Source organism: Salvelinus sp. IW2-2015, unplaced genomic scaffold, assembly GCF_002910315.2.
Source record: "Salvelinus sp. IW2-2015 unplaced genomic scaffold, ASM291031v2 Un_scaffold245, whole genome shotgun sequence".
In the NCBI taxonomy this organism is placed as follows: domain Eukaryota; kingdom Metazoa; phylum Chordata; class Actinopteri; order Salmoniformes; family Salmonidae; genus Salvelinus; species Salvelinus sp. IW2-2015.
Genome location: NW_019942528.1, coordinates 885,323 through 906,153, shown reverse-complemented (window position 1 = coordinate 906,153; position 20,831 = coordinate 885,323). Strand labels below are relative to the sequence as shown.

Here is a 20,831-nt window from a genome sequence, read left to right as displayed (position 1 = left end):
TAAGTGGACAGTTTGATTTCATAGAAGTGTGATTGACTTGGAGTTACATTGTGTTGTTTAAGTGTTCCCTTTATTTTTTTGAGCAGTGTACAATGAAATATAGCTAGCTCTATCTGTCTCGCAGCTGCTTCTCAAAACTGTTCAACTGTAATCTTTCTCTCTCTTTGAGTAACTACTCACCATACGTTATGCATTGCAGTGCTAGATAGCTGTAGCCTATGCTTTCAGTACTAGATTCATTCTCTGATCCTTTGATTGGATGGACAACATGTCAGTTCATGATGCAAGAGCTCTAAGAGATTGGAGGATGTCCTCCGGAATTCATCATGTGAATATATTTAGTATAGTTTTATCTAAAAAGGATAACTTTTTTAATGTTTCATCATTTTTATGAAAGTCACTGGTCCTCCAGTGCTCTGAATACATCCCAGCATGTACACTGATGTTCGAAGTGCTGATCCAAGGTCAGCTTTGCCATTCAACTCCTGTGGGATACGGTTGGGATTAGGGTACAGTAGTTTGATCCAAGTGTTAATAGAAAATGTCTATCTGTGGGTTCCCTCTTCAGGAGGTGGCATTAAGTCTAAAACACTAAAGCAAATACAGTGTTTTCATGTAGAAATTAGTGTTACGACATGTGTTACCCTGCTATCCATTTAAAATCAAGTTTTGTAAAGCTGAGGAGATCATCTTATCTGAGTTGTACACAGTAAATTTGAAAGTGTTACATTTTACACTGTCAGAGAGTACATATGGTCCCTCTAAACAGAGTAAAAACTACACTGATCAAAGTGTTACATTTCTAGTGTTGATTTAACACTGTGGAGAGCAAAAAGTTAACACTGCACTACACTGGCCGGTGTTTATAAAATTTAACACTAAGAGGTAATCAAAACTGAGTGTTATAGTGATGTAACCGATGTGAAATGGCRAGCTAGTTAGCGGTGGTGTGCGCTAATAGCGTTTCAATCGGTGACGTCACTCGCTTTGAGACCTTGAAGTAGTGGTTCCCCTTGCTCTGCAAGGGCCGCGGCTTTTGTGGAGCGATGGGTAACGATGCTTCGTGGGTGACTGTTGTTGATGTGTGCAGATGGTCCCTGGTTCGCGCGAGTGGACGGASTAAAGTTAAACTGTTACATTGATGCTGTTGACCCGGATCACTGGTTGCTGCAGAAAAGGAGGAGGTCGAAAGGGGGGTGAGTGTAACCGATGTGAAATGGCTAGCTAGTTAGCGGTGGTGCGCGCTAATAGCGTTTCAATCGGTGACGTCACTCGCTTTGAGACCTTGAAGTAGTGGTTCCCCTTGCTCTGCAAGGGCCACGGCTTTTGTGGAGCGATGGGTAACGATGCTTCGTGGGTGACTGTTGTTGATGTGTGCAGAGGGTCCCTGGTTCGCGCCCGGGTCGGGGCGAGGGGACGGACTAAAGTTATACTGTTACAGTGACACTCACTGATCTAGGGTGACTCATATTAGAGTAAAAATATGTTTACTCTATTCAGTGTTAATTTAATCTTCCCCCATGTAAATGGAAATTATATTTTGTAAAAGTTTATTTCACAATAAACTCAAGCAAAGCTGTTTCAAAATTCAAATATGTTTATTATGACAAAACCATAAGTCCCAGACCTTTTTGGACCAGATCACCAAATATAAATGGCAAATTATGGAAAAGACACCAAGACTGAATAGCATTTAGACCCAAATCATTGCTCCCATCATCCAATTTGAGTGCAGGTGGACGACTCCTCCTCTCCGTGTAGCTATAGTTAAATGAATGAACTCTACCGTACACATCTTTATCAGTCACAAAGTTGGGTTTTATATATTGTTACACAAGTTACCTCAAATTGTGTTACCTCAACTCCTTCTAAAATGTAATGTATTATATCAGCAGAAAAATTGCCTGTAGTATTGAAGTACTGCAGAGAGTTCAATAAGCAAGCGTGCTTCACACCGTACACATGAGGTAGTGTTGGGTTTGACTGAATAGTTTGACAATGGTCTGAGTGAATGTGTTTTGTTCGTAAAGTCACTCTTGGGTCGTCCTCAGAGAGCACAGTTTGAAAATCCACTTTCTCAGTGAGGCAAAAACAGCAACAATAACGAGCACTAAATGATTCCACAAAACCAAACAGGCAATGTATACCAAGATTATCTCCAGTTGCTTGGACAATACTGCCATGTATACGACCACTGGAGAAGGGAACTACAATACCCTCAGTCTCAAGCACTTTCAAATCGCTTACTATTGGCTCAAGAATGGAATCAAATACATGTTTTAAGGTCCTGGGTATGGAAGAGTGCACATAAGTGAATATTTACCAAAATTGAATTAAACTTTGGGGTAACATTTCTCAAAGTAAAGTATATACCTCCCAACTTGTGAATACCATTTTTTGATCCCAATGGATTAGCAGTCTCAAAGTCATCATAAAAGAGTTGAATTTGCAATGCATTTTTCTCTTTAGAAAAGAGAGGATGTCTCTTAATATATAGTCCATCTTCCAAATCAAAGTAAACTCCATCTTTAATAAAGCTCTTGAGCTCAGCAACCCTTGGAGTGTCCTTAACCTTCCCAATGTCTATGTTGTACACAGTTGTCTGTATGAAGGTGTACATGTTGCGCAGCATTGTGTTGTAAGCAGTACCAAAAACAAAGTGAGTCTTGAAAAACTCATCGAAGGCACCAAGAGCGCTCGTTGACTTGCACGGCAAGGTTCGCTTGTCCAGGATGATGAAGTGAGCATGGATGCTGCTCTTCCTGATCCCGACTGCAAGAAGATATGGTTGGTGGCTCTGGTCAATCGCATCAAGGTGCTCCTGGATACTGGTTCCTGCCTGAAGATGACAAAAACGAACACCATCATTAGTTCATCATAACGGCTGCAGCACTGTCCAAGAATAAGAATGCTAATACAAACCTTTTGGAATATCACAAGATGCTGTTCAGCTTGGGATGCAGACATCTTGCCTGGTCTTTTTCGGCCTTGTGATGAAGGAGGAATCAAATGGAGCAGGAGAAGGATGGAGGAAATGTCACCGTCCCATCCTAAACAAAGAGATCCTGATTAAAATGGTAAATTCCATCAGTGACATTAACATTTCAGAGTTATTTGAAATATAAATGATAAATTATGATCATGCTTAGGATCTTGCTTAGCATCATGATCTTTTGCTTGAATGTAGTTGGCCACCTCTCCAAAAACTTGGCTGATGTTCCCTCTCCAAATAGCAGCACAAAATCCTGTTCAATCTGAAACAAATAAGACAAAAACATTCCACTTTAACCTCAAAGAGTTTGAATAAATCACCAGCCTACACATTCATTGAACTACTATTACTGCCAACCTGAATTGGCATCTAGGGATTAAACACAATTGAAACAACAACAGTTGTTCACATCAAGAAAGCGTGGAAATTCGGTTAGGATGGTGGAGCATTTACTCGGGTCGTGGGTCATCTTCTTCCTGTACTCAAATGTCAATTTCATCTTCTGTATGACTGTTTCTTCATCAGAAGAATGCTTCATAAGAGAAATGTCCTCTTGGCACTGGTCTTCACTCAGGGTAGCCAAAGTGGATGGACTGGACTCCCTCTCAGCAGTTGGCCCTCTAGAGTATAGTTGAGTGGGCCGTTTCTCTGATGAAGCCAAATTCCTCTGAATGGTTTTGATTCTATACGAGACGTACCCTTCTCCACTATAAGGGTCATAATAATGTTCCTTAAGAAAATGAACATGCTTACTAATCTTGAAAGAAAAAACAAATAACCAAGTCCCATTTATTCAGATACCATACCAGACGAATTAAACGTAGATGCCCTTCATCAGTTGTAATGTATACTTACATATCCATTTGCGGTGTAGGGATCCTTCAGGTATGGGAACAAGGAGACGATGCCTTGTGCAAATGTTTCTCTCACACTGCGCGGTGGTGATGTCCTGACAAGAATATAATGTTATATTTAGGCAGCAATCAGAATCTCCACAAGTAGCATTGGTCCCCAGTCAGCTAAATATCAGGAGTGATTTTTGAATCACTATCATGCCCATCGAGCTTGATACATGATAAATCCTCTACCAATAGCAGTGGATGGTCAGCAGTAGCCTATCCAATTACGTGACTGAGATACTGATACAGAAGTAATTTTTAACATTCAGTAGATATGGGAGCAAGTAATGCTCAACAATTTTCATTATGAATCTTTCATTTAAACTTACCCATGAGTCTCTGTCATCGCCGAAACAAGAATGTTGATCATCTTTCGTCTGGTGCAGTCAGTCAGGCTTTTAGTTTTGTAGTATTCCTTGATGACAACCTCTCCACCAGGCTATTTCTTCAGTATGCTCTCTATTAGCTGTAAAAAAAAAAACAGCAGTGAAAAATCCATTTGATGCCACTTGAATTGAAGAATGAATTACAAACGTAAATTTTTTGCTTCGTCATTAGATCTTTGACGCTTTCGTGAGGGGCTTCCATCCTCGCTCTAAATGATTGTAACAACTGACTCATGGTCTGAACCACCCATCACGGAACTGGCAGAGACAGGACTCATCAGGGAAGATTCTGAAATACACAAAGATGACAATACAGGCATGTCAAATGAATGGTTATATTGAAAGTGATGCCACAAGTAACCAGGACTTGAAAACCAGCACATACCTTTAGCATCATTGTTCAGTGTGAGCTTGAAAACACCAAGATCTGGCCGTGTCACCAACTCCTCAAACACATCCCCATGAATTTCAGTTACAGACCCATCATACAGCTTTGCCTCTGATAAACTAGTAAGTGGGATCTCAAATTTCAGGAAAGCTGTGACAAACATTAAAACAAATACCTACAATTAGAATTGCAATCGTAATGGTAAGAGTAATAAGACTGACTGGTATGAAAATAATACATTTATTTCCAATCACAAATTAAAAGTTTACCTCCAATAAAATGGTCTTCAAGTGTCAGGTCAATGATCTTGACATATTTTTGTTCACCATTGAATTTCACCCTGATCAGCAGGTCTGAGAGCAGTTAATGGTACGAGATAAGGCCAACATGGATGAAAAAGCATTACATTTGTATTTCAATCATGACACATTATATGAGGATGACTACAAATATTTTCACCAATACTCCTGCAATGCTAATTTCAAAGTATATTATGAAAATATTGGATCATGACCACAACTTGTCTGATATTACTTGAAGCTGATCCCAAACTACAGCAAACAGACTATTCAAGTCACATTCACTGTCCCGAAATATTGACGTCCTAATTAGTCCAGTAAAATTGCTCATAATTCCAGCTAGTCACTATATTATCTAGTCATGTTCTGGGAGCAGTCTTACAAGCCCGCCAAAATGAACTGGTGATAAAGCGAGTGGGAAACGCAGTTAGCTAGACTAGCTAGCTGTCGATGCAATGGCCACAATATGTATCTATAAGCATCACCCACAAGTCAAAAATACAGTTATAATTTGGCTAAATAAACAACTCACCTTAATCAGATTAGTCCTCAATAAATAGTAAGCTGGTGAAATAAAGAGAACAAACTAGAATGAGGCTAAAAAAGCTTAGTGCTGAAATGAGACACGTGCCCATGGAACCACCACGTGGAGCAGACTACCTGCACAGGACAGGGACGAGCTAGTTAGCTAGCATGCTAGCTATCTAGCAAGGACTTGCAAAAAGTGAAACGCAAGTAACTCTAACATTAGCTGCACACACACAATCAAAAATGTTCGACTTATGTTACACTGCAGTCTGACAACCATGTATCAAGTATTTAAATTAAAATAGCTAAATACTATCAGTGAAATAATTGTTTAAAACTCACCTTTGCGTGGAACAAATTAGGATTTTGTTGATCCAACAATGGTGTCGAGAAAAGAGGAAACTTGAACGCAGAAACTGAATTTATGGGTGGGGTTGTGATGATGTTTACACTTTGACTAAAAGTCTACACTAATAGAGTAACATTTTACACCTTAGCAATTAACACCAGTTATCAGCACTGACGCTAGGGGTCATTTGGCACTGCCAGTTGCTAAAACAACTCTATGGGAGTCCATCACTTTTGACACAGTGAAGTTAACACTGGTGATTTTACTGTGTATTAAGTATGTGTTGTGCCTTTTATCAGGGTGGATATTCCCCAAAATCACATCTAGACAATAGCTTGATTATTATCTTTCTCTCTCAAACTCACCTGATATGTGTTCTACTTTATTTACTTTATCATGTGCATGCTGCTGCCTACTTAACCAACCAATGTTGTCGCCCACCCTGTGGTTGATAAAATTCCTAAACTAACCATAATTCAGTTTGACCCTTAAGTCCCTAATCTTTAAATACCCCTTCCTGCTAATTGAGTGTTCCTAATTTCATAAGTAAACAGAAATCCAAGTCATTGTAGCTGCCGTAGATTAGGCAGTCGATATCTGTCCAGTTGTGAAAAATAAACACTTAAATCTCTTGTCTAATCTCTCCAAGTTTACTGCCCCTTCTCGGAGGTACCTGACCTGCCATTTCAACATGTGCTCCATCATTGTGTCGAGCAGCCCTGTTTGTTTTTACGGCAATGGCGATGGATGGTGGATGCTGGTAGGTCATTACCAATGGGTAACAAGTTTCCCTGTCTGAATGTTTGAGAAGAAAAAGTTCCTTGGTCTTTCAGAGTGGAATTCCATCAGTCTCTAAACAAAATAAATAGCATGTTTTAAGCTTTGCACAAGAACTGCAATATTGGAATATAAAGTTTGCGCTGTGCCATTCCTTTTCTTTGAAACTCAAGGAACCCAGAGTGAAACAAAGCATCCAACAGAAGTCATGTGAGTCCTTATCAAACTGTCATACAATGGCCTGTCATTGCACCATCAAACGTTCAAGCCTTTGCACGCTACACTCTTAGAAAAAAAGGTGCTATCTAGAACCTAAAAGGGTTCTTCGACTGTCCCGATAAGGAGAACCCTCTTTTTGGTTCCAGGTAGAAAGAACCGTTTTGGTTCCAGGTAGAACGCTTTTCACAGAGGGTTCTACATGAAACCCAAAAGGGTTATACCTGGATCCAAAAATATTTATCCTATGGGGACAGCTGAAGAAACTCTTTATCAAGTCAAAGAGGAAGTCAAAGGCTTCTCTCCAAGATGGATTGGCCCTAGACATTTCTACATCCTCTGATAGGAAGAAGGAGTATGCTATCTTAAGAGAATCACCTCAAAACAACTATTTTCGAGCTTCTCTTTCTTCTCTCAATGTTGTCGGACAATAAAGGGAAGTCATACCTTCAGCTACCACAGGTATTATCCTGGATGGCCCACTGACGATAGGGTGGTCGCAACCTCAAGGCGTCAAAAGGTAGGCCCATACATCGGCTCCCTCATCCAATCACATAGAAGGGGTCGATTTTTCTGAAGATAGAAAATTGCCCAAACATGACTCAGAGGACACCTTTCTGAGATAAGGGTAATGGATCGGCCCTGTGAGCAGCCCATCTGTTTGCACAAGTGAAGGGGACCTGCGTCTTCTCTTGAGTATACGACGTCTCTACTTATGACCTCCTAGGCCCCATAATCAGGTCCTTGGCAGGGGGCTTTGATCTCCTTGGGGCTCCCTTGACTACTGCCTGTTGGGAAATGTGGATATATGGGCAAAGGGGCCTGGTTAAGAACAAACATGGGTGAAAAGGATAGAAGATAGACAGACAAGCAGGGGTGACATGGGTTTAGTGGTGTGGAGCTTGCTGAGTGGTGGGGGTGGTAAGTGCACAGAGGTTAAAAGTGCACAGAGGTGAGGGTGCTTGGCTGAAGAAGTCAACTCCCAAGGATATTTGACTTGTAAAAACAGCCAGCATGTGTGTGTGTGTGTGTGCGTGTGTGCATGCATTCGTCTATTTGTCCATCTGTGTTTGCTCAAGAGAGACATGAAGAAATTAGTTAGGAAGAGTGTGAGCAGTTGATTGTAGGTGTGGCTGCAAAGCCATTCACTACCACTCAAAAATAAAAAAAGATGTTAAACTGATAAATGCTCCCCCCAAACTAGCTTCTTATGTACATGGTTCAAAATTACAGCTACTATATACTATGTGAGGTGCATGTGGACCAATGGAACAAATTGCTCTGCATCTTTTGTCAAATAAGTAGGATGAGCAAAGAAATATAACCTTTTTGAAATTGTCTACATGGGTAATATGGATACCATCAAATGGTGAAATTGAGCAAGCCAAAGAATTATGCAGTTACAATCTAATGTGTGGTGAATTATACCAAAGTATTGTTTTCATAACAATTCCGTCACTCAACAACCCCCCCCTTTTGTGCACACAGACCAACACAATCTCCCCTATCTGTGTCTTTTGACACATGCAAATCAATCGTTACCTTCATGGTCAACAGGCCTGATCATTGAAGTGCCGAGAGTTTAAACATGAAGAAAAACAAAGAGCGACATGAGGAATAGCCTCTTTGTCCACTTACATAATCCGTCATACTCCAAGTGCTCAACTCTGGCTCTTGAGGGCCAACCCTTGGAGTGCCCTTTTCAACTGCAACCATATACAATGTGATATGGGATTTACAGAGCTTCCCTCAGGTCCAGGCCATGTTGAGGGATACTTTTGGACGTGCTTAATACTTTCCTGCTCATGTTATGCATAATGGTACGTACAGGTCCAGAGATGGAGGGAGGTATAGAAAAGCGCTACAACTAGCACAATCTCTCACTCCCTGAGACTCACACACACACTAATAGCTCTTCTGTTGTCTATATCTGGATTTAAAAACCCATCCCACCCATCCAAATTGTGCCGTGAAGCAAGTTTCACAAACCAGAAGCAAATGTTTTGGTCTAAAGAAAACCGCCCAAATTAGGGGAATCAGTCAAAGCGTAATTTGGGCCTGTTAATGTTGGGTAACTGTGTACTAAGAAAAGGCTCTCCTTTTGGTTGGTTACATCCTGCGGTGACTAATGGCATGTTTGGTGAGGAGTGTCCAGTCCCACTGAAATATGTATGCTCAGAGCGTTGACTTCGAACAAAATGCCTGACAATTACAGTGAGTTGATTGCAGTCAAGGATGCTGCCAAACAGGAATTTTCATTATTAATAACCAAAAGAAAAACATTTATGTCTGATGCCTAAAACTATTTTGCTTGTAGCCACAGTGGCCCTTACCCATGCGCGGTATTTTATTATAATTAGCTGGAAAAACATAACATGACCAGAGTTATCAAAGTGGAACAGTTTGGTGAACCCATGCCGTATTATTTCAATTAGCTAACCATCCTCAGTTTATTCTGGGAAAACAGGCGTAACTACTGTCGTGCTACATTTTAGAATGCTAAATTGATGCAAAATGATTTTTAGAGAACTATTACTCTGCAATGCTCGCTTCTAGATAACAAGCCAATGTAAATAGGACATTTGAAATGGGAAACGTTTCAAGATAAGGGTTATATATCACAGCGCGGGAGAAGGGGTCTGGCAACAGCCTATCTATGCAATTGGATTGTTTAGACATTCAAACATTACATCTCAGACTGGATTGGAATGAAATGGAGCACTGTGGCCAAACCCATTTTTAAAACTGAGAAAGACTGAGAAAGAGCTGTCTATTAGCATGTAAACATTGGTTAACAGTAATATTCTCAAATCAAATCCCCAAAAATTATTGGTCACATACAAATGGTTAGCAGATGTTAATGCGAGTGTAGCAAAAGTTCTGACGGTGCAGTAATATCTAACAAGTAATCTAACAATTTCACAACAACTACCTAATACACACAAATGTAAAGGGATGGAAAAAGAATATGTACATATTAATATATGGATGAGCGATGGCCGAGCGGCATAGGCAAGATGCAATAGATGGTATAAAAATACAGTATATACTGTACATATGAGATGAGTAATGTAAGATATGTAAACATTATTAAAGTGGCATTTTTTTATGTGACTAGCGATCCATTTATTAAAGTGGCTAATGATCTGAGTCTGTATGTAGGCAGCAGCCTCTCTGTGTTAATGATGGCTGTTTAACAGTCTGATGGCCTTGAGAGAAAAGCTGTTTTTTAGTCTCTCAGTCCCTCCTTTGATGCACCTGTACTGACCTCGTCCCCTGGATGGTAGCGGGGTGAACAGGCAGTGGCTCGGGTGGTAGTTGTCATTGATGCGGTTGAGTGCGGTGCAGTTGCCGTACCAGGCGGTGATACAGCCTGACAGGATGCTCTCAATTGTGCATCTGTAAAAGTTTGTGGGTTTTAGGTGACAAGCCAAATTTCTTCAGCCTCCTGAGGTTGAAGAGGCGCTGTTGTGCCTTCTTCACCACACTGTCTGTGTGGGTGGACCACTTCAGTTTGTCCGTGATGTGTACGCCGAGGAACTTGACATTTTCCACCTTCTCCACTACTGTCCCATCGATGTGAATAGTTGGTTGCTTCCTCTGCTGTTTCCTGAAGGCCACGATCATCTCCTTTGTTTTGTTAACGTTGAGTGGGAGGTTGTTTTCCTGACGCCACACTGCGAGTGCCCTCACCTCCTCCCTGTAGGGTGTCTTGTCGTTGTTTTTATTTGAAATCAGTAGTCCCAAATGTATTCACTTCTCCATGCTCAGTCTATGCTGGCTATCATGGTTCTAACTAAAACAATTGTATGTTTCTATTTTGACCGTAGGGCTCCATATACTGTAAATGCCTAGGCCTAAATTACACTACTCTATTACATTGCTGGTCACACAATGTTGGCTACCATGGGGGCTAGTGTCTTTACTGTGCTGGCGAGACCCCGTACTACCATCCATAAATCCTCTGGTATTAGGGAGTAAACATTATTTATTTTCCGGGATACCTGGAGGTAATCAGACCACTTTGAAATGAAAATGGATGGCCATCCCCCTGAGGAAAATATATTTTTATCTGACCCTCCCAGAGCGTTTAAAAAAAAAAGGTAACCCTCTGTCACGTCTACTCCCGCTCCCCCTCTCCGGCGCTGAACGTCGCCGGTCTACTAACCACCGGTCCTGGCAAACCATCATTATGCAGACCTGACAACCCTCATTCCATCACTACCCTGATTACTCCCCATTTATCTAGCACTCCCTAGCATCACTCTTCAGGCAGTTTTGGTTATGTTTCCTTGTCAGAGGTTTCTCTTGTTTTGTATCTTTCTACGTTCATTATTATTAAGCTCACTAACTGGACCTGCTTCCTGACTCCCTGTGTCGTTGTTCCACCCTCCCCCTCAAAAATCATTCTTAAAACAAAATAGCAGGGAATATGAAATCCCTTTTAGGAGGCTATCAATGTTGAAGTTGATATTTCTATCAAATCAACCCCTGGTTGAGAACCACTGCTGTATTCATTCCATATTCATGTTATTCGCTAGAGGGCGACATTTACCAATCTAAGTGTTAAGGGCCATTCACACCAAGGACGATAACTATAAAACATTGGCGAGCATCCACACTAGAAGAAAGTTTATCATTCTACAGTAGCCTACACCTGTCAATCAACTAATCAAATTATCCTAATGCACGCTGTAGGCCTAATATTAAGGTGGTAACACAGACCATTCATCAGTGCTTCAGGGTGTGTTGATTGTCATAATGACAACTGCAAATAAAACTTCAATCTAGGCTACATATTGAGTGTATGTAAACTTCTGACCCACTAGGAATGTGATGAATGAAATAAAAGCTGAAATAAATCATTCTCTACTATTATTCTGACATTTCACATTCTTAAAATAAAGTGGTGATCCTAACTGACCTAAGACAGGCAATTTTTACTAGGATTAAATGTCAGGAATTGTGAAAAACTGAGTTTAAATGTATTTGGCTAAGGTGTACGTAAACTTCCGAATTCAACTGTATATATGATTTTGATTAAATGACAGGCAGGCAGCCTAGTATAAACATGTCTCAAAAAAACAGAGGAGAACAACTCGTAGGCATACAGATGAACTATTGTCCTTCCCATTTGGTAGCAACTCCTCCAACACTAGATTTAATCCATTCACATTTTTCTGCATTGGGGAACACTTTTGGTCTCCAAAATGTAACTGTTTTCTAGACTCTCTTCAGCAGACAGAGACTGCATAGAAACCTTTAAATTATTGTGAACACTTTTTTCACGAGCTGTGGACCTAATTGTGCGACGCCATGCTTGTTGTTGTAATAAACAACAATGGTGCTTTCAAGACAACAAAAAAACATGGTCAAATCATGACGACAGTGATCGTCAGATGAAAAATTCGGCGCTCTAGAAAGATGTCAGAGTTTCAGACTTGAATTCCGAGTTGGATGGACATTCAAAAAGATTTTCCCAGTCGGAGCTCTGAAGTCGAAAGTCGGACATTTCAAGTTCCCAGTTGTTTTGAAATGCGTCATTTATACCACTGTTCTTGTTGTGAGCTGGCTCCCTACGTCATCACCATAAGCGCTAGTCGTCAGATACTGTACACGCCCACATTCTGAATACAGCAAGTACAAAGAGGGACTGATCAAACAGCCAATGGAAAGGTAAAAGTGAAGTGCCTACCCAGCCGGGCTCAGTGAAGAGAATAAGAGAGAGAGAGAGCAGGGTTGTACTCCAAAGTTACATAGTCGAAATTCAATAAGTAAATTCCAAAATGCTGAAAAATATTGACATTTAATCGATTACAAATTATATGACCCTCCCCTGGATTAAATTAAACAAATACTCAACCATCCCCCTGACTGAAATTGAAAAAGCATGACCCTCCCCCATTTTCCTCTAGGTAAAAATTGCATACATTACCACGTCTCCCTTCTTTGCTTGGAATACAAGCGGCTTGAGAACTAGCGAGGCACAGTCAAACACTGGGAAAGATGAATGAAGTGAATGCTTTGTGACATGTTTATTGAATGTTTAGGCCAGCGCCCAGTTAAAGACCCTTTCATTTTGTCGTGCATGGAAATGTTTGAAGTAGTTTGTGTCTGATGGGGATTCACGCTTTGGCGACTCTGTGGTTATTTGATACCCACAGTGGGTTGGTGATGGTGGGATAACTAAAGGCCTCAGTAGTATGAATACATTGTGTTACGCTGTGATACAGTTTGTTATGGCCAACTTGCATTTGGAAAGTTTATATTGAATTCTATAGGTTAGGTTACCGCTGAGGCTCAGATCGAGGATCAGCTCCTTCTCCCCCAAACCTAATCTAAATCCAATGGGAGGGAAAACTCAAAACTGAGCTTGCATTGACAGGCATCTTCATCCTACTCCATATATACATCACTTATACCTTAAGTGATCCAAAGCTCTGTACCACGGTAGTGTTTGATAGGGCATGCAACAGAAAAAGTTTTAAAACAGAAAACAATTGTTTCTTATTGGTCCAAGTAGTCCTGACTTGTTATCAGTCAATTTCCTTATGTTAGGTGCCTAATGAACACAACCCAGTAGTGCCTAACACTACTCCACTATCTGTGAACTGAGGTGTGGGAGCATGTTCTCTACCTCCCTTCGGGAAAAGGGTTTAGTTCAGAGGTCAGCGTGAGTGTCCGAGTCATTCTCCACCATCAATAACAAAAGCAAGTTTCCCTGTCAGAAGAAGAGGGCTAAAGGACAAGGGCTGGTGCCATTAAACAACTGTAAACAGACTTTAATGGCGGAGACAGAGTGCCCCGCTACGCCTTTGGCTCCCAGCAGAAGCAGCCGGGAGGCTGGCTTCTATCACACCGACATGCCGAGAGCTTTTAAGTAAGCTGTAAAAATAATAAATATCCCAAAGTGGGCGGCGTGGACCACAGAATGAGGCAATATTGATTTCAAAACAAATACTCAAACGTCGGAGGCATTATTGGTAATTGCTTCATATCAAATGTTGACTAGAGGCCGGGGCTGTCAGCAGAGCAGCCCGAAATCCTTCGAGCCACTTGGAGCTATTTTTGAGCCTGTCGTCTCAATCCCAACAGCCGCGTTTCCACCACCCACACTTAAGAGGATAGTGGTCCCTCCTAGGCTGCCAAAATCCTCCGTGTCATGAGAGTCAGAAGAAGAAGAAACTCGATTAGGAGTTAGAACTTCACAACCGTGCCAGCTGTCCGGTTCAGCCAGCTTTGAAAAATAGCTCACGTAACAATATGTTGATGTGTTTTCCTCAATTGAATGAGCAGTAGACTATTCCCACAGAAACAATCCTGGCGGGAGGATTGGAGGAATAGACATGCTCACTGAGATCGGAAAGGTTGTCATTTTATTTGTCATATTTCATTGGCGTCTTTCTCCTCGTCTAGAAACATATACAAAACAACAAGGAAATGTATCTACTTCTCAGCGTCTTATTAGTCCCATAATATGGTCTTTAGCTTTATTTGTCTATCTTCTTTTTTCAATTGAGTTTTATTCATTTTTTGTCCAACCATCTGGTGTATAATATTCAAATTGCCTCCAAATTACATAATAATAATGCTAGATAATTTAATGTCTTGCTATTAGGAGATGGCCTTTTCGGGAGCCATTCAAGTCACTCCCAATTTAAGCAATAAACATAAAACGGTAAAGAAATACAAACAAACTCATGTTACATCAATATAGCAGAACATACAGGTTAGCTTAAGGATAAAAAAAAGTATTGACAGTTTCCCTTAGATCTATTACCATTACCACAACCAATTACACAGGATTGAGAACCCTACCCGGCCAAAACATAGAAATACAAATAATAGAACATAGAATACCCACCCCAAATCACACCCTGACCAAACCAAATAGAGACATAAAAAGGCTCTCTAAGGTCAGGGCGTGACAGCTGCCTTGCTATGTTGTCTTATGTCTCTCTTTATGTAGTGTTGTGTTGTCTCTCTTGTTGTGATATGTGTTTTGTCCTATATTTATAAAAAAAATTTAAATCCCAGGCCCCCGTCCACGCAGGAGGCCTTTTGCCTTTTGATAGGAAGTCATTGTAAATAAGAATTTGTTCTTAACTGACTTGCCTACTTAGAAAGGTTAAATAAAAATAAATAAATAAAATGTTTTGCAGCATGCAAAATTTGTGAAAAATATTAATTTTGTGCCACAAAATACATCATGTTACGAATGGCACCCCATAAAGCCACATTGCATATTCATGTTGCATGTGTTGTGTTACGTTTTGCTGTGTTATGTTTTGAGGCATGGGGGACATTTCTTGTTCCTTGTGGCGGGCCTTTGGTCCTCAATTACAACCAGCTGACCACTCCTGTTTGATAGCACAGCGGCTATCTTCCACGGGATCTGCCGCTTATTTATTTATATGGAGTAATTCCACATGAGACCCTTTCAGAGACGTCACTTTGGATTTTCTCTCGATTCGAACTAGAGGAAAAATGGGATGCTTTTACTCGGTTGTTCTAGCTTCTGACAGACAGGCTTGGAAGCAATTGTTGACAAGTAAAAAAATGAGAGTGACATGATTTAAGTTGCTAACACTATACATTACTATGCTGTTGCAATTACAGTGTTAGTGCACAGGTATAAGATAAATCATCAACTCATCCTTGACCGCTGGCTACGTCCCTTCCGTCTTCAAGAGAGCGAGAGTTGCACCCCTTCTGAAAAAACCTACACTCGATCCCTCCGATGTCAACAACTACAGACCAGTATCCCTTCTTTCTTTTCTCTCCAAAACTCTTGAACGTGCCGTCCTTGGCCAGCTCTCCTGCTATCTCTCTCAGAATGACCTTCTTGATCCAAATCAGTCAGGTTTCAAGACTAGTCATTCAACTGAGAACTGGCTCTTCTCTGTGTCACGGAGGGCTCCGCACTGCTAAAGCTAACTCTCTCTCCTTGCTCTCATCCTTCTAGACTATCGGCTGCCTTTGATACTGTGAACCATCAAGATCCTCCTCTCCACCCTCTCGCGAGCTGGGCATCTCCGGCGCGGCCCACGCTTGGATTGCGTCCTACCTGAAAGGTCGCTCCTACCAGGTGGCGTGGCGAGAATCTGTCTCCGCACCACGTGCTCTCACCACTGGTGTCCCCAGGCTCTGTCTAGGCCCTCTCCTATTCTCGCTATACACAAGTCACTTGGCTCTGTCATATCCTCACATGGTCTCTCCTATCATTGCTATCAGACGACACACAATTATCTTCTCCTTTCCCCCCTCTGATAACCAGGTGGTGAATCGCATCTCTGCATGTCTGGCAGACATATCAGTGTGGATGACGGATCACCACCTCAAGCTGACCTCGGCAAGACGGAGCTGCTCTCTCCTCCCGGGGAAGGACTGCCCGTTCCATGATCTCGCCATCAGGTTGACAACTCCTTTGTGTCCTCCTCCCAGAGTGCTAAGAACTTTGGCGTGATCCTGGACAACACCCTGTCGTTCTCAACTAACATCAGAGCGTGACCCGTTCCTGTAGGTTCTTGTCTCTAACATTCGCAGAGTACGACCCTGCCTCACGCAGGAAGCGGCGCAGGTCCTAATCCAGGCACTGTCATCTCCCGTCTGGATTACTGCAACTCGCTGTTGGCTGGGCTCCCTGCCTGTGCCATTAAACCCCTACAACTCATCCAGAACGCCGCAGCCCGTCTGGTGTTCAACTTTCCAAGTTCTCTCACGTCACCCCGCTCTCCGCTCTCTCCACTGGCTTCCAGTTGAAGCTCGCATCCGCTACAAGACCATGGTGCTTGCCTACGGAGCTGTGAGGGGAACGGCACCTCCGTACCTTCAGGCTCTGATCAGGCCTACACCCAAACAAGGGCACTGCGTTCATCCACCTCTGGCCTGCTCGCCTCCCTACCTCTGAGGAAGTACAGTTCCCGCTCAGCCCAGTCAAAACTGTTCGCTGCTCTGGCACCCCAATGGTGGAACAAACTCCCTCACGACGCCAGGTCAGCGGAGTCAATCACCACCTTCCGGAGACACCTGAAACCCCACCTCTTTAAGGAATACCTAGGATAGGATAAAGTAATCCTTCTAACCACCCCCCTTAAAAGAGTTAGATGCATCTATTTGTAAAGTGGTTGTTCCACTGGATATCATAAGGTGAATGCACCAATTTGTAAGTCGCTCTGGATAAGAGCGTCTGCTAAATGACTTAAATGTAAATGTAAATAAGAGCAAGTTTTGTTCGGGCTGCACAGAACATGCATAGGGACATGACTGGACTGGGTCAAGAGATGTGTTGAGAGTAGCAGAAGCTGTATTGTTTTCGCTGTTGCCAATGCCATTCTTTTTTCACTGCAAACCAACATCCATGCTCACTCAGTTGATGTACCAGAAATCACACGAGGCTGTTTGTTCATGACAACATTATGCAGTCATCGTGACAGAACATTCAAATGAAGTGTAACTGATTCACTTGCTGGGGTTACATATCAGCAAGTTCCAAATTCATGATGTGTGATAGTAAATGTGTTGCACCACATGAAAAATATACACTAAGGCATGCCATATACTTCCCTTATTGAAATTCATGGTTCTTCATATTTTTTGGAAGAATGATTCCATAATTGAGTAAAATATAATGGGGGGGTCACATTCTTGGGCCTAGCAGACATTGCTAGCAGACATTGCTAGCAGACACTGTGATAAAAGGGAAAACTATAATACATGCAACTGTTTTCTTTTACTCCGAAAACCCCTTTGTAATTAGGTTCCAACGAGTCAAGCTTGTTTACATGGTTCATTGCAGTGTGAACTTCCAGTGACATAAAGCAGTGTTTCGGGAACTTGACAAGGTGAGTGTACGAGGCACATTGGCGGGATCATTAAACTGAATAAACATGCTTTGGTATAGTAGGAAATATTCTTATTGGCTCTCATCGACAATGGGGTTATGGGGGTTGCATTTTGAGAACATTGTTTGTAGTAACAGGTTATCTACTGAATAATATGTGTGTTTTTATCATGAAATTTAGATGACGTTTATGACTCTTATGTCGCTGTTTTCATGTACAGTAAACACATTTTATTACCAGTTTTAGTGCAATAACATTTGAGAGGAATTACAAATGCTTAGGTACTAACGATGCACTTTAAGTGGGATCTAATGATGACCTTTACACTGTGAAAACGAAACCCGTTTGATTATTTCGTGATTGATTAATCAAGGTTGAGCAATGAGAGGTGATATATTTGATCTGAATGACTGGAATGTTTTGGACTCGTACATGAGAAATCAAACCAAGCCTTTTGTATGTTGTTTATTTCATTATTTTATCTAGCTAGCGCCCACTCAATCTGCTCACAAGTAATGTACACTATATATACAAAAGTATGGGGACACCCCTTCAACTTAGTGGATTCGGCTTTTTCAGCCACAGCCGTTGCTGACAGGTGTATAAAATCGCACAGCAATTCAATCTCCATAGACAAACATTGGCAGTAGAATGGCCCATACTGAAGGGCTTGGTGACTTTCAACCTGACACCGTCATAGGTTGCCACCTCTCCAACAAGTCGGTTCGTCAAATTTCTGCCCTGCTAGAGCTGCCCCGGTCAACTATAAGTGCAGTTATTGTGAAGTGGAAACGTCTAGGAGCAACAACGGCTCAGTCGCAAAGTGAACGGTCACAGAACGGGACCGCCGAGTGCTTAAGCACGTAGCGTGTAAGTATCATCTGTCCTTGGTTGCAACAGTCAAAACCGAGTTCTGGAAGCAACGTAAGCACAGGAAATGGGTTTCCATGGCCAAGCAGCTGAACACAACCCTAAGATCACCATGCGCAATGCCAAGCGTCAGCTGGAGTGGTGTAAAGTTTGGTGGATGAGGAATAATGTTCAGGGGCTGTTTTTCATGGTTCGGGCTAGGCCCCTTTGTTCCAGTGAAGGGAAATCTTAATGCTACAGCATAGAATGACATTCTAGACGAGTCTGTGCTTCCAACTTTGTGGCAACAGTTTGGGGAAGGCCCTTTCCTGTTTCAGTATGACAATCCCCCTGTGCACAAAGCGAGGTCCATACAAAAATGGTTAAGTATGCTCTCTCTAATTCTCTCTTTCTTTCTCTCTCTCAGATGACCTGAGCCCTAGGACCATGCCTCAGGACTACCTGGCATGATGACTCCTGCTGTCCCCAGTCCACCTGGCCGGGCTGCTGCTCCAGTTTCAACTGTTCTGCCTGCGGCTATGGAACCCTGAACTGTTCACCGGACGTGCTACCTGTCCCAGACCTGCTGTTTTCAACTCTCTAGAGACAGCAGGAGCGGTAGAGATCCTCTTAATGATCGGCTATGAAAAGCCAACTGACATTTACTCCTGAGGTGCTGACTTGTTGCACCCTCGACAACTACTGTGATTATTATTATTATTACTTGACCATGCTGGTCATTTATGAACATTTGAACATCTTGGCCGTGTTCTGTTATAATCTCCACCCGGCACAGCCAGAAGAGGACTGGCCACCCCTCATAGCCTGGTTCCTCTCTAGGTTTCTTCCTAGGTTTTGGCCTTTCTAGGGAGTTTTTCCTAGCCACTTCTACACCTGCATTGCTTGCTGTTTGGGGTTTTAGGCTGGGTTTCTGTACAGCACTTTGAGATATCAGCTGATGTAAGAACGGCTATATAAATACATTTGATTTGAAATTTGATTTGTTTGTCGAGATTGGCGTGGAAGAACTTGACTGGCTTGCACAGAGCCATGACCTCAACCCCATCAAACACCTTTGGGAGGAATTGGAACGCCAACTACGAGCCAGGCCTAATCGCCCGACCTCACTAATGCTCGTGGCTGAATGGAAGCAAGTCCCCGCAGCAATGTTCCAACATCTAATGGAAAGCCTTCCCAGAAGAGTGGAGGCTGTTATGGCAGTATAGGGGGGACCAACTCCATATTAATGCCCATGAGTTTGGAATAAGATGTTTGATGAGCAGTTGTCCACATACTTTTGGATATGTAGTGCATGTTGTAGGTCTGAGCATACCTATCAATACTATTCAATATATTTGATTGATCAGTGCAAATCTCAGGCTTGTTATGTACTTTTTAAAAACTGAATGGGTTTAACACACCTGCTGTCACGATCATCGTAATGAGGCAGAGTGGACCAAGGCGCAGCGTGATAGAAAGACATCTTCTTTTATTATGAAGACGAACAAACTAAACAAAAACAACAAACAGACGACCGTGAAGCTATATCAAACAAAATAGTGCTGACAGTAAACACTACACATAGACAATTACCCACAATAGCCTAATGCCTATGGCTGCCTTAAATATGGCTCCCAATCAGAGACAATGAAAGACAGCTGTCTCTGATTGAGAACCATTCAGGCAACCATAGACTTACCTAGACACCTACACTAAACACAACCCCATAACCTCTACAAAACCCCCTATACAATACAACCACCCAAGACGAGACAAATACACACAAACATCCCCCCTTATTATTTCATTCCAAGTCATCATCTCATCCCTATAGAGCTACTGCCTATGCTGTCCGACAAAATCACTATTTTTAGTAGTTCTTCAGAGTAAACAAGGCATACTTTTATGACTGCTGAATACCAACTATCAATCTTTTCCATAATGCATTTTCAGGTAGAGATACCTCATGAAGCAACTGCTCTCTATCCCTCTCGAATGGCATTCTTCCTTCACTTTAACATAGCTGGCGTTTAAGAAACACAGACCGGACAAGTAGGCGCGCAATGGATTATGGTCATTGTAGTTAATTACCATATTTTGTGCGCAAACTATATATAATATTGGTCTCCTTACGACATCGCACAGTTTGGGCTTGATCTGATTAATCTCTTGAGAAATTGTGCAATGTGCGCATTGAGCTCACAGAAAAAAACTAAATGGAATTTAATTAATTTAACCAACATTGGTCAACTTCAGTTAATTGCTACGCACTTATAGTACACCTCCTTTAATTCATTCTGTTTG

At 41.9% G+C, this 20,831-nt stretch overlaps 1 long non-coding RNA gene across 1 annotated transcript; it reads right to left on the bottom strand.

Annotated features, from left to right (window-relative positions):
- Positions 1-3,824: 3,824 nt before the first annotated feature.
- On the bottom strand, positions 3,825-5,215 carry LOC112068221 (uncharacterized). Its single transcript, XR_011475126.1, has 3 exons — positions 4,935-5,215; positions 4,221-4,815; positions 3,825-3,941 (listed from the first exon to the last, which is right to left on the bottom strand). It is a non-coding gene; the product is annotated as an uncharacterized lncRNA (long non-coding RNA).
- Between the last annotated feature and the right edge of the window lie 15,616 nt (positions 5,216-20,831).